A 16,164-nucleotide genomic window follows, 5' to 3' on the forward strand; every position below is an offset into this window, starting at 1 on the left:
TCCAGTGCTCTGGTTCGTTCTCCGAGCCCCTGCACCTCTTTTTTTAAGTCCTGCATTTCAATGTGGATGAGGGCTTTCATATCCCTGTATAACCGCTCAAAGTCGCAGCGGCGGACTGGCAGTTGCTCTGGCCCTTCAGGGTTATCTTCCTCCCGCTCCGATTCCGAGCCCGCATTCGAACCTGGAGCCATTTCTGCCGCGGCGCTCTCCCTTCTTTTTTCTTTTTTTGGGTTCAGCGGCGCAATCCCTGCAGTTTTAGCGTTTGTATCAGGGTGGTTTGGGATGTCAGGGGTCCGATTTTTCGTGGTTTATTCTTGCTTTATTGGGGGTGGGGGACGGAGCTCAAGGCTTATGCTGCCATCCACCTAACCTTCGCGCATGCGCCTTCTATTGTTTCTCTTCTTATAGATACCGCTCTTGCCTTGGCCTCTCCCATCTGGGAACGAAGATACGACCTCACTAAGGATATCGGAGCCTTCACCAGGGAGTTCCGGAAGGTTTTTGATACATCCGGCCGGAAGGTATCTGCTGCCTCTGCACTATTTCATGTCTCCCAACGCAATCGTGAGGACAATAAACCGTTCCTGTTGTTATACCTCCTGCCTGATGTGTTACCTTACTGGAGGGGAGAGGTAACCGTTCTACCGTGGGAGATCACCTTCAGTTCCCTGGAGCCTTACGACAGATGGAGGCGCTGCACTGCTAAAGAATACGTATGAACCCCAGAAGCCAAGTCCTGTGTCCCCACTACCACCGGCAGACGACTCAGCCCTCCTGTTACCAGCAGGTATCATGCACCACATACATAGTAATGGCCAATTGGGTGGGGGAAACACCGTTACATCTGTATGTATTCTACTGAATAACAAACAGCACAGGATATACACACATACAGACTTGGTTGCTAATATAGCGACACACTGGATAGAATTATTTTCCTGTTACTGGTTTTAATAAAAATTGTATGTTACCGCTCAATTTTTTCTTTTCAATAACATTATGTTAAGACCTACAGTAATACCATACATAGCTTCAAAAGAATTGGTACCTGATTTTTCCCAACCAGAAATGTCGCTGTGTATCAAGCTCATTTAAAACAGATTTCCATTTTAGTAACCTATTGGTATCACAAAATCAAAAGCAGCAACCTTACTGAAAGGGAACTTTTCAGATAATTTTATTGGTGAGTCTACTAGACAATTAAAAACATGTTTCTACACAGCCACAAAATTCTAATTTTCAAACCCTAATACTAGTTCTTTTAGAGACCACTGCCTTCCAACTGGTGGGCCTTCCAGGTGCATTATTGTACTAGTCATGCACTTAGAAGAACCACCGTTCCCGAGATAATTGAATTTATTTTATTAGTGAGTCATGGAGGTTAAAAAAGCTGCCTTCTGTAAAGCATATGTTTGTTGTAAAGGCTATGGGAAGATATATCAAAATCACCTGTCTAAACAAGCAAAATAGCTGCACCTAATGGTTTTAAAGAAAAAATGGCAATGCTTTTAAATGCTTTTCCCACAGTTTTTTATAAATCTAAACCACTTTCTTTGGACCCCTTTTGCAGCCGAGAGACTTTAATATGTCACCCCATTATTTATCCCCCTCATGGAATGCATCGCCTCGAAGTGCTGTCCAATAGCATTGCTAGTGTTGATTGGCTAGCTGAGCAGAAGCAGTCCTCTTTACCTGTTTGTTCAAACATGGCAAAACTGATCAACAAAACAAATAAAGATATCTCCAGAATGGTAAGTATAACCAGTTGTAACCTCTCCCAGCTCAGGGGCCACACTATTGTAGTAATTGTGTAGTGTGTAGTCAGTCACATACAGTAGGTATTCTCTCACCTGCAGAATACTTCTAACCTCATGTTCATCCAGAGGCAGGGCAGCAAGAGGTGGGGGGGAAGGGAAGACTCAGGAATCAGGGTGCCAGGGACATTTGATAAACCGTTAACTCTTTATTGAACAGTCTTTCTACAATAAAAATCACTTTCATAACCTCCCTCTGGTGATTTCCCAAGAGGGTCTAGCAGAGGGGGCTGTATACTTGTGAGAGAAATTTAATAATTTATTTAATTATTTTTTTATTCATAAAATATTTTAACAGGACGTAATACATTGAGAGTTACCTCTCGTTTTCAAGTATGTCCTGGGCATAGAGTTAAAATGACAAATAATACATGGTTACAAATACAGGTACATAAGTGAACATTATATACAAGACATTGCATGCACAGTTAAAGATCATATATATTATGGGCGTATGTAACAGTTACAGACCAGATTAAAATGTGGGACAGCTTTGGTTTGAAAGAACTTAAACTGGTGGTGAATGTGACAGTTTTGGGGTGCACGGTAAGAGAAGGAGGAGCGGCCGGATACTTTGTTGAGCCTTGGGACCATGAACAGTCTTATGGAGTCAGATCTCAGATGATAAGTGCTGCATGTGGTAGGGGTGAGGAGCTGTTTAGATAGATGGGTAGCTTGCCCAGAAAGTATTTGAAGGCAAGACAGGAGAGATGAACTTTGCGCCTAGACTCAAGTGATGATCAATCTAGTTCTTTGAGCATTTCGCAGTGATGTGTGTTGTAGTTGCATTGGAGAACAAAACAGTATATTGAATTGTAGAGGGTGTCAAGTTTTCTAAGGTGGGTTTGGGGTGCCGAGCTGTACTGTATACTATGTCCCCATAGTCAATAATTGGCTTTAGCATCTGCTGTGCGATACGCTTTTTGACCAGCAGGCTTAGGGAGGATTTGTTCTTGTAAAGTACACCTAGTTTGGCATAGGTTTTGGATGGGCAGGGTGTCCCAGTTTATTAACCCACAAACAAACTTTTGATACAGACATACCTTGCTGAACACCTCTTTGTTGTTGCACTCTTTTACCCAATGCCTGGTATCCTGCATCTGCAGAGATACTGGGCATCCATTTGCTAAGCGCGGATAGTCTTTTTTTCCCACTTCCTTATTTTTTTCAAGATCTGCAAAGAGACGCATGGCTTGGCCTCTCCAGCCAGGAATTAGTTGAGTTACATGAACTAAATAACGATTAGAACAGAACTTAGAAACTAACTAGAACTCCAGAACTCCCCAAGTGAGAAAGGGCAGGACTATTTATACTCTTGAAGTAGGATTCCTTCTATAAAAGTTCCTGGCGCCCATCCTTATTCTATCTTCAAGCATCCCCACCCAGCCTGCACAAACACAGCTCCCTGAACAGGTAAGGGAGAATGAGAGTTGCCATGTACAGTATATAGTTCAACTTGATATAAACTCCATTGGAGCTAGGAAGGATGGTTACACACACATCTATATATATAAATATATATATTGGCCGCACTACACGTCCATTGCACAGAAGTGAATATAAAGTGCGCAACAACAAACAATATATACGTGATAAAGTGATATACTAGAGTAAATATTGTGACCTTTGTAAAATTGGAGAGAGCGTCTGCAGCTGCGACACAGGGGATAGCTCAAATAACCCCTAGAGGAGACAGAATAAAAAGAAGACACAGCGCACAACGCTCATAGTGCATTAAAATATATATAATGTGATACAAATAAAGGTGAGTATTAGGCGTACATTTAAGTAAGAAAAACAGGCATTGGAGGGTTATTGTTACCCATACACCACTCGGGACGACAGTGGAGAAGTCTTCAGTGTGCAGACACACCACTCCTGGCGTCACGGTCACTTGCACCCAGACTGGGTCTTGACTGGTAACCAGCTCCTGTTGTAGATAGCAGTTCAGCAGGGCTCACAATACACGCAATGTCCTCAGATAGGGCAATCTTTGCAGCAACACAAACCACGCTGTCCTTCACTCCGTCCGGTACTTCCGTATTGGTGACGTCACTCGGGAGCGTCAGCGCGTCGTAGCCCTTCCGGACAGCGTTATGGCCCGCAGGAGGATGTTATATAGTCCAAGAGTCCAAAAAGTTCTCAGAGCAGCTAGAGTTCTATTATCCAACGCGTTTCGAGACAGCTAGGTCTCTTCATCAGGGAATAATAAACAATATTAATCGAGTGGTTTAAATACCTCACGCCCCCACCCGATAGGCCATCCAATCAAGAATTGTGGCCAATCCCGTGGAAGCGGGGAGGAGTCAAACGACTCATGGGGCTCAGAGCCCTCCTACATGTTGCTATAGGCAACTTATGTAAACAAAAACAAACAGAACTTTATTAAACACACAAAAGTAAGTACAAAACACAAATCGCGCAGATGTCTCTAAAATAAAGAAAAAGGGGGTTAAAAACAGTACTAATACCCAAATAAAAAATGCATCTCCATTCTGGAATGTTTGCTAAAAGACCTTAATATACAAATTGTATTTAGGAGTTAACGTGAAAAAGAAGCATGAATCTAAAATACATACAAATGATTGGCATTCACAATATTAGTTTAAAAAAGATAAGTCACAGGTTCAGATTTAGGAGGAAATACCAGGGAGCCCCCTCTTACCCCTTACACCTAAGATGTATGTATAATAGGTTAATAAACCTAATTTTCCTCCTAAATCTGAACCTGTGACTTATCTTTTTTAAACTAATATTGTGAATGCCAATCATTTGTATGTATTTTAGATTCATGCTTCTTTTTCACGTTAACTCCTAAATACAATTTGTATATTAAGGTCTTTTAGCAAACATTCCAGAATGGAGATGCATTTTTTATTTGGGTATTAGTACTGTTTTTAACCCCCTTTTTCTTTATTTTAGAGACATCTGCGCGATTTGTGTTTTGTACTTACTTTTGTGTGTTTAATAAAGTTCTGTTTGTTTTTGTTTACATAAGTTGCCTATAGCAACATGTAGGAGGGCTCTGAGCCCCATGAGTCGTTTGACTCCTCCCCGCTTCCACGGGATTGGCCACAATTCTTGATTGGATGGCCTATCGGGTGGGGGCGTGAGGTATTTAAACCACTCGATTAATATTGTTTATTATTCCCTGATGAAGAGACCTAGCTGTCTCGAAACGCGTTGGATAATAGAACTCTAGCTGCTCTGAGAACTTTTTGGACTCTTGGACTATATAACATCCTCCTGCGGGCCATAACGCTGTCCGGAAGGGCTACGACGCGCTGACGCTCCCGAGTGACGTCACCAATACGGAAGTACCGGACGGAGTGAAGGACAGCGTGGTTTGTGTTGCTGCAAAGATTGCCCTATCTGAGGACATTGCGTGTATTGTGAGCCCTGCTGAACTGCTATCTACAACAGGAGCTGGTTACCAGTCAAGACCCAGTCTGGGTGCAAGTGACCGTGACGCCAGGAGTGGTGTGTCTGCACACGTCCATTGCACGTTCGCTTCCTAGAGCATAGGAGAAATGTGATAAAGGGGATTAACACACATAGTGTTCCCTGTCACTTCAAAACAGCACATAACCAGGATCCTAAATCTATGACAATTATGGGCCTGGAATCCGTTTCTCCTTGTGCTCTGGGGGGAGATCGTTTTAAAATTCTGTGCCGCCAAGAGACGTTCTGGATCCACCAGTTGGGCACTCTTGCCCCTTGTGGATTGAATGAATGTCTTGATGCAAGTACCCTTGTATAGCCCGGTTCCTCCTCTGCTCCTACTTCTTGGAGTCTTGTTCATATTTGTAAACTCCATATTCCTCTGCTCCTCTCCTTCCTATATATGTAATATTTAGTTATACTAGTATAGACATATATGCAATTATAATGTATATCTCCATGTTCTTATAGGACAATAGGTACAAAAAATGGCTATATGCACATAGGTCGCTTACTCCTATCTCCTTGGAATGGTTATACTACTTGAACCTTATAATATTAATATTCACTTACACTATGAGGTATAACTTTCATTTATTCCAAACATTCATTTGGTGTTAGGCAAAATTCCCATTTTTTCACTATTTTATTTTTATCTTTATTTTTATGTTTTTTAATGTATCAATTAATATTTGTAATCAGAATCTTGTAATCACAATTTATGTTATTTATTAGTGACTCAGTCACACTTAGTTTGGTTTTAGCACTTTCATGTTTTTTTTTATTTCTTAACTATGTTGTTAAAGACATGTTTACTTATATTTACAAGAATTATTTCCTCTGGGTTTTTATTATATTTGTCTATCTGTGTCTTCATAAGATACTATCTATTTAATTGTCTTTTCCAGCAAGATGATGCTTTCTTTATATATATATACATTTTATAATATTTCATTATTCATTACTCAATTGTTTTTTTTTATTTTTTATTCATTTATTTATTTATTAATATTTTTTGGTAATTTTATACATATTGTTTTATTATTCTCTGTGGTTCATTATATATCATTATCATGGTCACTTAATTATTTGATTATTTATTTTTATCATTGTTTATCCTCCGATCATTCCTATCCCCCTCCCTCCCTATACATATAGACAGATTTGTTTATATTTTGTTTTCACTTTGTGCCAGCCTTTTCATCTACTGTACATAAGGCATAGTCTTGCTATGATAGGTTTACAAATTCTAACCTTGAACCTATTGAAGGACACGATTGGGTTACCTAGCAACTAGCTGCTATAAATCCTTAGCGAGGGCATGAACTACCAGCAACCCTTTGAGAAAGTCACAGCACGTGACGAAACGCATCAGGGAACGGAACTGCGTCATCACGCAAGCGCATGACGGGCCGCATCGAGCGCTGATTCACATTGCGGCCGGCAGACATTGGAGTTAGTACCTTACTCAAAGACTGCACCATTGATTTTAAGGAGCTTTTGGACTCACGCACCGGAGAACATCTACCAGCAGCTTCAAGTGAGAGTTGGACTGCAGGGTCCGGATGCTGAGTGACCAGAGTTGGCGGTGATTTGTATCACACACTGCTTGATTTTAACTTACCCTTGTGAGTGGATTTTCTACCCCCCTCCCCCCCTCCCCTTGTCCCTTTCCCAAATAAATGTTCTGTATTACTCTATGGGGCGTGCGCTCTCTCTTCTTTTTCTCCAATATATATATATATATATATATATATATATATATATATATATATATATATATATATATATATACAGTATCAACTCCAGTGTTTTTTCAGATCTTTATGAAGACAGGAAAATGTCACATGCTGCCTGAACTAAAGTAGAGTTATTCCAGTCATTCCTGGACTCTAGTTTATTAAGAGGGAACATTTCCATCTCCATCTGGATAATACATTCTACTTGGAATAATATAACTTGATTATAATCCAATTCCTGAACAGCCTTGTTACAGAATTTTAAAAATCTAGGATCACAGCAAAAAATAACATGCAGTCTGTCCTCTGAGAACCTTTTTTAATTCCCGCAACACTAAAGGTGCATCTCAGAAAGGATAAAGTAGTATCCACATGGGTAGCAACTTCAATTGTCGATTTTGTTACCTTATTGTATTGTTAGATTGCAGGTCACTTTGTCTGAGATGACAAAAAAGGTTATTGTGGGAAAAACTAGAGCTCCTAAACATTGTCAGCCAGGACTACAGAAATATGTTTTTTATCACTTGCCTCAACTGTAGATAGCTTATTGGTTGCTTTAATTAATTGCAATGTAGACTATATTGTTAAATAATGCTGTTGCATGAAGAGCAAGAACTGGTAGTTCAGATCAGCACAGCTTTCCACAAATTATGTTCCCAGATGTCTCAACATTTAAGAAATAGATAAATCTTGGTCATGCCAGTAGGATTATGACTAAGACGCTTGTTGCATGCCCAATGGTTTTATTCCACTAAGACATTCAATTATTTTTTTCCCCCTTCGGTGTGTTTTGAGTATGATCATATATCTTCGTGTATTCCTGCATTTAATATGTACTAATAAACTGCTCAGTGTCCTTGTGCTTGAAGTCACACCAAATCCACAAAATATATAATTTTTTCTTCTTCTATGGTCTCAGTTAGGGCTAAACGTTCTAATTCGTTTTTTTTTTTTAATGTTTCCAGGTTTAGGAAAAATAACGTTAAGAGTAGGTAAATAAAAAGGAAAAAGCAGAATTTTCTACAGTATTTGAAAAAGGGGTTGGTTCATAATTCTTCTAAATAAATCTTGTAAGGGGTCATTAGTTGCCCTTGTATTCAGGATCTTGCCCTTAGACTCAGTCTGTCCTATTTTATTCAGATTAGAATTCATATTCTTATTTTCTGGGGGTTTAAGGGGCTTAATTTATACCAGCCGAAGTGGCCGATCAGCCAATTTTTGGCCCAAATTCTCCATTGAAGGCAATGGGGAATTGTCGCCAAAAACAGCCCTATTGGCCACTTCAGCAGATATAGAATTAGCCCCTATTTCTCAATTAATAGCATTAAAATATAAATCTATGCCAGATTATATATTTAGAAATGTATATATTTTACATGTGCATTAGTGTGGGATTTGTTGAGTTGTTATAGTAGCAGCTAGAAAGCAGACCCATCCCTAAGCATACCCTGGGTAAGGTGCCACCGGGGGCGGCAGGTTTTAGGGGATGGCTAGAGGGAAAGTGGAACAGCACTGCTGCTTTCCTTATTTTACCTTTTAAATACATGCATGATTGAAGCAGGCGGTCTCCGGAGCTGAACCATATTAATTTCAGCTCCGGGGACCCCCATGATTCCTGAAATACTAACCTCCTTAGGGGGTGCAGGTATCTCAGCTCAGGTTTAATGCCCCCGGTCACATGCGCCAATATGAAGCCATCAATGATGTGATGGCTTCCCATTGGCCCATGCGATGGGACAGCTTAACCTGAGCAGGTGATACCAGCACCCCCTAATGAGGTAAGTATCTCAGGATGCAGTGGGTCCCCAGAGCTGAAATTAATGGGCTGCTACCTAACTTTGGGGGGGGGGGGTGTTGGAATATTATATTTTTCTTGCCTACGGGCGGCAGTAACATAGGGTTGGGCTTGTACAGTAGTAGAGTGCCATTACTCAGCATACATACTAAAAGAGGTCGCATCAAATTCTGCACCTGGGCTCATCATTTCTTTCACCTATTCATTGTGACAAACAAAATGTGCAAAGACTAAGTTACAATAAACTTCTCTAACAATCTGCTTCAAATATAACAATAAAATAAAACAAGCATTGGCTACAGGCCAACTAAAATAATATTTTGTGCTTTATATTGTATCTACATATGTCAACGCAGAGAAATTAAAGAGGAATACAAATCAATTCATCTTTGATTTATTTAAAAACTGATGTTCAGTTATGGCTAATTTCACATAGGATTAGAACTGGCAAACTCGGTGATTTTCGTTATTTCACAAATCTGTCAAATATATATATATATTTTACATTTACTGAATATTGTCTGAATCCAAAAAACGCATGTACAGTAACGACAGAACATTTTAGAATTTTGTGGAAAATTGGTAGTAAATGTCTTACGCAGATGCTGCCATTTTCCAAAACGTCACAAACCCTTAGATTTGATGTACAATTATTTGTGATTCTTGCACAGAATGCAAATTGCAAATATAAAGGGAACCAGAAATGGTTCACAAATCATTACTATTATAATCAATAAAGGCGTTTCAGGTTGTACAGTATGTGTCACGGGAGACCAATACTTTTAACACCATTACTTACTGTGATCATTCACTAGGCAAAACAAGGTACTGTAATGGAATAAAATGAGGTTTATTCTGGTGAGACCAGAAGACATACAGATATTACACCAAATACAGAAAATATACACTTACTGGGGCTCTGGGGGAAACACAAGCCTAACTAAGTGCAGAGCGCCCTCATCAGAGGGCTTAGCCTGGTCCAGAACTTCACAGTACCTTCCTCCTGGAAGATACCAGCCTCTATACCTTAACAGCGCGCAAAGCGGAAAATAGAACTTGCCTGCAAAATGCAGGATTTCGTTTCAGCTAGGCAGCCTTCTCTGGCTAAAAACGAAGCCGGTTGATCTGCTATTCGCAACAGAGCAACTTTGAAAAGCCTGACAGCGCTTCACCCACCCAAGCCCTGACTTTGTCTGGTTCTCTGATCAGCCATCCCCTTACATAGACCTCAGCGTTCTATGTCTAACATGGAGCAGGGGATCATAACTCAGCCAGCCTATCAGAGAGGGGGGGCGAGTCGGCTAGAAAAGCCGGGTGAGAGCACGAAATTTGAATTGGCCAATGGGAATCGCGCCTACGAGTAGCGACTTCCCCCAGCCAACCCATTGCCTCCCACTGGGCAGGCTCCCCCAGGTCTGGCAGTCCATGTGTCTTCCCTGCCCTTATTCTCCGGACCCAGTACTCTGCTCTTCCTCGCTCAACAAACTGTTCCGACACCTCTGGACTTCCTTTCTCCCCTTTGATCCACGATCTCTATACAAACATCCCGGCACCTATGTAGATGCCCGGGCTGACTGTATAGAGATTAATACACACAGTATAAAACATATTACATAGTTTTATTAAACTTATACTTTGAGGAAACCCTTATACTTATGGGGGAAATGGGTCTGGGATACTTGGGGTTGAAAAACAGGATTGTGGGGGACACTGTGTAGTCCCAGTGTAATTCACATCACGTACCTGCAGATCCTGCCTGCACGTCGGGGAGAATTACGGGATTTCCGGTATCTTTGTCCCCAGAACTCCAGCACAAAATCTAAATACATTTGACCCAAATATCCCCCTTGAAACTCCCACTCCCGAAATCCCATGTTTATTGGAAAAGGGGAATAGGTAACACACACACACAGCAGGAAGGGTTTTTGGTATCCATTACAGTGCCAGGGGGCTGCAGGGGGTTTATGGTGCTACTTAGCTGCCAGGGACCCACGTTTTTCAGGTGTACCCAGTCAGGCTTCACCTTTATTATTAAGACTGGCTACCCCCTATCATCACAGTATGAACAAAATAAAAAACAATATCTGAGCTTTCACTCTCCTGACTGATTTCATGTTTGTATTTGGAAAGGAAAATGAAAAAAATGTTTACGCATAATAGGGGATATTGGCAAAGGTTTCCATTTTAAGTGTAACTTGGAAAGATCCCATTGAATGATTAACCTTCATTCACAGAGAATTCCTCCTGGATCAGAAGTGCTTATTGTCACGGGAGACCAGGCAATTTACACCTTTTTTTAACCAGGATCATTCTGAGCAAAACAAGGTAATTAAATAAATTGAAGTTTATTCACAGAAATTCGCTAACACACTATGATACACAAAATACAGACGAAAAGACACACTAACTGGGGGTCTTGGGTAAAAAACTGGACTTTCCTAGGTGCAGGGAACTCTAAAAAAGAGTTTTACCCTGACCGGAACTTAGCCCGGAAACTCCTGGTTCCCAAATCGATGTGAAGTTCCACACGCCACCGCTCCCTTCTCTTCTGAGAACTTGGACTCTTTTGACCGCGAGCTAACACCGATCCTCTGGAACCAAAATTGGCATAAAATCTCAGCCACGACCGCTATGTTCGATTTTGAGAACTTGGTTGCAAACGTTGGGACGTAGATCTGGCAAGCAGGCTTTTCTGGCTTGAAATTGAAGCTGGTTGCTCTGCTATTCGCGCAAGAGCAACTTTGAAAAGCCCGCCCACGTTCTTTGTACTGGGAATCTCAAATCTCATTGGCTCAGACCTTTCTTATAATATTCTGAGTTTCATTCATGAAACTCAGCAACCAATCATCACGTGGGAACTTTCTCAGCAGCCAATCAGAGCCAAGCTGGTCTGAAAAGCTGGTCTGAAAAGCCGGGTCAGCAGGAAATATGAAATTGCCAAGGGACATGCGCAAGTTTGCCACCTCTGTCCCTGGCTTTCTCAATGCCAGCCGCTGGGTCAGGCTCCACTAGGTCTAGCAGAGCAAATGACAGCCCGGATTATGCCATTGTTCCCCGGACCTGGGTACTTAAGCCCTTCCCTGCTACCCAAATGGCTTTCACACATTTGGCATCTCTAGATACTTTGAACTCCAATCTACAGCAGACTTACTGGTGCCTATAGGTTAGCCCTGACAGTCTGTTTGGGCATCGGTTTCGAAAGTTCCAGCACATTACAGTATTAATAAAATATAGTTGAATACATCCCTAAGTCTCTGGGTATGGGGAATAGAATAGAAAGATGTACTTGTATTCCTATCAGCCTTATTCCCCACACACTTTCTTTTGGACTTACCCTGGACTCTGAGAGTCCTCTCACAATCATATACATGGTTGGAGCACCCACAACCCCAATACAGGTTCTGGGCTACCTGGGCACTAACGGGGTTACCCCCCCCCCTTAACCCAGGAATCCTCTCAGCTACAGGGACACTTATTCATCCCTGTGCCCCATTCACCTTTCTGGGCTATGCTGAAGCAGGATATCCTAGTGGTGAGTCGCACTCACGTTTTCGAGGGGAGATATTGCCAGGACAATGTGCCTACATGTTTCCGGGAATCAGGCATGATTCATTGTTCATTTTATGAGGAACCAACAACTCCGGACCCCGACTACACAGGCACCTTCTGACAACAATTCCTCTGCAAAATCCCCCTTGAAACTCATCCAATAGCAATCCCTGCTCGCTGACATGCCCAGAAAGGGAAAAACACATCAAATACTTTATTTGCGCAAAGTACATTTGAAACATACAATGTTACTGGGCTCAAGGACTACCTCTCTTGAACCCTTATACTCGGTTTAGGGGTAACCAAAAATGGGCTTAACCTTTATTTGAGAGCCTGGTTACCCCCTACTGTCACACTTATTCTCCTAAAAAGTTCTCTGGTTTCATTCCCTGGACTCATCTCATGCCTCATGCTGTTCTGTGTAACATGCAGTAATTTAAAGTGATACATTATCGAGAAAATGTGCAGCTACACCTGTTTTTTTTTGGGGGGGGGGACTCGTAATCTAATAATGGCAAAAATGCTCTTTTTACAATTAGGAACTTCTATAACTATATGAAATTAAACTAGCACATACAGTATAAGGAAAACACACACAATAAATTGAGGAGGATAGGAACATGTATGGTTTTTGTTTTTCCTTAAGTGGAGCATTTGTAGATTGTCCTGAGCTTTGGCCTTGATGTCTGTTTAATTGCTTTTTTCACAATTTACCATGTTAAGAGTTTGTTGGCAACAAAATTAATAATTTGAAGGATTGACTTACTGAGTGAACATTCTTTTAGACCTTGGGACTAGCTTAAGATGTCCTTTGTCTGGGTTACAATTTACAGTAACAGGATTATTCTCCATCTTTTGCTTGGTACTGCTCATCATAGCAGTAGTTCCCAATTCCTATTTTTTTCAGAGTCACTCCCTTTAAGAGGGATGAGTCACTCGCTAACTGATCGGGTGTTTTCTGCACATGTCTCAAACGTTCAAGAAACAGATCAGGGAAATATTTCCGTTCTGTATCTGTCCTGCTACATTTCCTGCAGTTGATGTGGCGCGTCTGGCTCATTTCGTTTGAAGCATGTTTCGTTTGAAATGTCCCTGGATAACAAATAAAGATTTTGTTTGTGTGACACTGTATACGAGCCAGAGTTACTCCGAGCTTTTCAACAAAGTCAGATGTCTGGGTTTTTTTTAGGTTTTCGGTCTGAAAATTTCTCAGTCCTTTTATATAATTCCTAGGGGTTATATGTAGGATATGGCTTGAAAAACAATAGGTGAGGCCCATTCTAGTGGATCAATATCAGTCGCCGAGAGGATTCCCCTATTACAATTTGTTATAGGAGCCTTCATACATTTCTGCTACAGGAAATTTGAATCAAATGACTCCTTTTGGTTCCTGTTTTACTTATTAAATGTGCACTGAGAATGTAAAATAATTCCTCAAAAGCGATTCAAATTTGAAATCCAATACAGAAAGCAATTCTTACTGACATAGTCCACACTATTGCTGAATAATTCAAGTATTATTAGTATAGAGACTGTGGGAACAGTACAAAATGGTTAGTTATACTGCAAATGATCATCTTAGGAGATTTCTGCTAATTTTATAGTGAAATCGGATGGTACTTAAATCTGGTAAAGTCGCAATGAAAATGATCTGTGCAGGTTTTACTTTAGCTGTAAATATTGAAAATTGCAAATTGCATGACTATTTATAGGTTTTAGAAAAACAAGCTCTTACCATAGCAACTTCAGTATCCATCTGCTGCCTACTGGAATACAATGACACGTCAAAGGGAGAGACAGTGGTTTTAATTACTTTGTTTATTTGTTTTCTAGTTTAAATTTGCTTCTCTGTGCCTTCTTTCTGTCTGATTCATATGGGTCCATATATTTGCCATAAGACACATTCTGGCGACAGAAGTGAATGGGCCTTAAAGTGTCTCCTGGTGTCTGGAGGCCCCCTGGGATAGCACTGCTTAGCAAGTACGGCCCACACTTTCATGCAACATTTGAAACCAATTTCATAACAGATAAGCAAGACGTGACACATTTAAACTCATTTCAGAGTCGTCGAGTCTCAAATAGCTACAGGCTAATTTTCTTCAATTTCAGTGTGATTATACTGTATTAGACGACACTGAGGTACTGCAATTTTCAGTAAATTAGGCCAAGTGCATGTTTTTAATTGTTCAACTAACGCTTTCCTTTGCTTGGCACTGCTTATCACAAATAGGATTTAAGCAACAATTCACACTTTTATTACACATGAGTACTATCGGATGTATGTAGGATGCCTCACTCTGCTCTGGCAAATGCCCCCATTAACCACTGTAGTGCTGAGGGTGTTTGTAACCTCCAGTGCCAAAGGCAGAAGTGTTTTGCCCTATTGGGTGCTAACAGAGTTCAAGCCCCAGTAATAATACTATTCTTGCAAACCGAGTCAATATTTTTGGGCGCTTCTGTATGTACAGTATGTTTATGGTTTTCTGGTCACATTTTTCTCCAAATTGTAAAAAAATTATGCACATTTATGTAAAATTAAAAAAAGTCCAGTAAATATGGATTTTTATTTGTTTCTTACTTTAAGTATCTTACATGAGCATCTTTAAAAAAAAAATATTTGTATAAAATATGTTTTTACCTGTACATAGGAGTTACAAAAACTAATTTTAACAATAGCATGCCACATCTTATAAGATACAAGAAAAAAAGAACATAATTAACAAAAAATATACAGTATATCCACTGAGACACGGCATTTGGGTGAACTACTTCCACCTCTTCTCTTTGCTATTCAGGAAGTTCCCAAGTCTTCCACACGGTTTTCACCCTTTGAGTTACTTTATGGAAGACAACCAAGAGGAATCCTGGATTTGGTAAAAGAAATGTGGGAAGAACAAATCCAAGGGTAAATAATGTAGTACAGTATGTATTGAAACTAAGAGAAAGGTTAGACAGTCTAGGGGTGTTTGCACTGGAAAATTTGTGAGAGCCACAAATAGCACAAGAAACAAATTATAATAGAGGGGCTCGCACAAGAGAATTTCAGCCAGGGGATAGAGTTTTGCTTCTTCTTCCGACTACAGAGTCTTAAGTTGTTGGCAAAATGGCAAGGACTCTTTGAAGTATCACGAAAAGTTGGACCTGTAATATTTCGTAGTCCACAGCCAGGGAAAAGAAAAGAAAACAAATGTATCATATAAATCTTTTGAAGCCATGGAAATCTCAAGAAAGTTTGTTTGTCTCAATAGGAGAGAAGGTTAGATTTGGGACCACAAGTAGACCCTGGTAGGAAAAAGCAGTGTCCAGCTGGGGGAGATCTGTCCTTGGAACAGAAAACACGGGCACAAAATACGGTGGAACAATTTGTTGATGTGTTTTCTCCATTACCAGGGAAAATACGTTTGATTGCAAACCATGTCAAAACAGAACCAGGAAAGAAAGTGAAACAGAGACCATACCGAATTCTGGAAAAATTAAGCGGAGTTGTAGAAACTGAACTAGAAAACATGCTCAAATTAGGTAAATTAGATAGAAAGATCACAGAGTGAGTGGTGTAGCCACATCGTGTTGGTCCCTAAGACTGATGGGTCTACACGGTTTTGTATAGATTTTAGAAAAGTAAATGCGGTTTCTAAATTTGATGCGTACCCCATGCCCAGAGTTGATGAATTGTTGGAAAGCCAAGTATATCCCAACGTTGGATCTGACCAAAGGATATTGGCAGATCTCTTTAACAGAAAAGTCATAGGAAAAGACTGCTTTTGCCACTCCATTTGGTCTGTTTCATTTTCGGACCATGCCGTTTGGATTACATGGTGCTCTTGCT

This window comes from Ascaphus truei, chromosome 6 (genome assembly GCF_040206685.1).
Source record: "Ascaphus truei isolate aAscTru1 chromosome 6, aAscTru1.hap1, whole genome shotgun sequence".
Taxonomy (NCBI): Eukaryota; Metazoa; Chordata; class Amphibia; order Anura; family Ascaphidae; genus Ascaphus; species Ascaphus truei.